Source organism: Propithecus coquereli, unplaced genomic scaffold (genome assembly GCF_000956105.1).
Source record: "Propithecus coquereli isolate 6110/MARCELLA unplaced genomic scaffold, Pcoq_1.0 Scaffold374, whole genome shotgun sequence".
NCBI lineage: Eukaryota > Metazoa > Chordata > Mammalia > Primates > Indriidae > Propithecus > Propithecus coquereli.
In genome coordinates this window covers 1,733,142-1,735,075 of record NW_012149441.1, presented here as the reverse complement: position 1 = coordinate 1,735,075, position 1,934 = coordinate 1,733,142, and positions in this window count along the sequence as shown.

The window sequence follows — 1,934 nt, the reverse complement described above, 5'->3', positions numbered from 1 at the left end:
CTTAACACGTATATGTATACACAAGGCTATATTTCAGAGAATTATCATTATCAACTCAGATATTTAAAATATGTATATAATGTAGAGGTAGTTTAAAGTGCCATTTGACTTTTTAAAAAGATAACTATTTTGTTGTTCATTTCAAAAACATTTAAATGGTAGAGAAAACCCATGGACATCTATAAGCCTGCCTACTAGACATTTTATCTGTAAAGATGAAAATGGTGAGTGCACTTAAAAGTTTCCTTTGGTGCTTTCAAAGACAGCAGAGGATTTTACTTTGCATATAGCATATCTTTGCTTCCCATATGCTTCAAAAGATTAAACACCAAAGTCTCTATTAAAAGTAGCTATTTTCTATGATTTTGATATTGGCCTGGATATTTTTGATAGAAATTCTGATTAGGGTGACATCAGGAACCACGGATATACATAAATGAGCCTTTTGCTGACCCCCTTCATAGTTTTTTTTTTTTTAAAGGACATGTATATATTTGTTTATCTTGTATTATAGAAGGAATAAGTATAGGAAATGTATCTGAAGGGATATTTTTTTTCTTTACTCTGTTTCCCCTACTCTGCCACTTTCTCATTTGAAGAAGATTATAATGGCTAAATCTAAAAGTGATTTATCCCTCTACAAAATAAAAAGTCGAAACCTGACTGCCATTCTGATTAGAGACGAATAAATGGGACTGGGAACAAGTTTCTCTTTACCAGGTTGTGCCTTTTGTAAGTTCAAAGTGGGTGTGGATTTCTGCTCTAGAGCAGAAGTGAAGGTAAATAGATATTTGCAGCTGACTGTGTGCCTGGGGTGACAGTGCTATAAACTAAGGGCAAAGCACAGGGATGCAACTGGATCCAGGAAAATGAGGAAAGTGTACCCTTAGTTTAGATTTCCTTCCAAATGCAGTTGCCTCTCCATATCTGCAGGGGATTGGTTTGAAGACCCCAATGGACCCCCAAATCCACACATACTCAAGATCCACAGTGGACCTTCGGAGCCTGAGTACAGGAAAAGTCGGCCCTCCATTTCTGCAGGTTTCTGCATTCCTCAGTGCTAAACCACGGATATGAAGTGCAGACTGGATTTACTGGGAAAAAAATGCAGCCATAAGTGGACCCAGGAAGTTCAAGGGAACAACTTCAAGTTGTTCAAGGGTGAACTGTATGCTAAAAAGTGCTCCTGTCCTTGATTCTAATATAAGATATTCCCCTTAAATCAGAAGATTCTCTGTGTAACAGGTTATCTAATTTTGCTAAATATGAGGGGTCATTCTGCTTAGAATTTTCTAATCACCAAATTTCAAACATTTGATGTCCAGCTTTATATCTCCTCCATTTTCCTTTCAGAAATTTTATTAATGGATTCATTTTTAATTTTGATTATGATTAAGCATTTTATATATGACAACTATAAATTTATGAGCTGAATTACATAGTAAAGGGAAAAAAGAAGATATTTCCTATGTCCCCTCCTACCAATGGGTATGAAGTTGAGAATGGCAAACACAAAGTTAATGAAGATTTAGCAAATATAATAGTCTGAACTAAAATGGACCAACCTCTTCCCATTCCAAACACACAAATTATATGCACATGCACATGTACATGTACATACACACACATGCATTCAAAAGGAATAAAAGTTAATAGGGTATTATTTAAAAAGAAGTGGAAACTGAACAAAGAGGAATATATGCACTAAATCCCAGTGATTTGGGGTATTTAATTCTGTGGATATAAGCCTCAGTGGTTGGGGAGTTTAATTTTAATATATCTAAAAGAACACAAAGTCTCAGCACTGCTAAAGGTGGTTCTCTGGAAATGAGACCCCTGTCCAAAGAGCCAAGAGCATCAAAGTGCTGATTCATTCATTATATGGAGATGAGAAAAGTTCTGTTGTCCAATTCAATGACCGCAATAAACAAGAC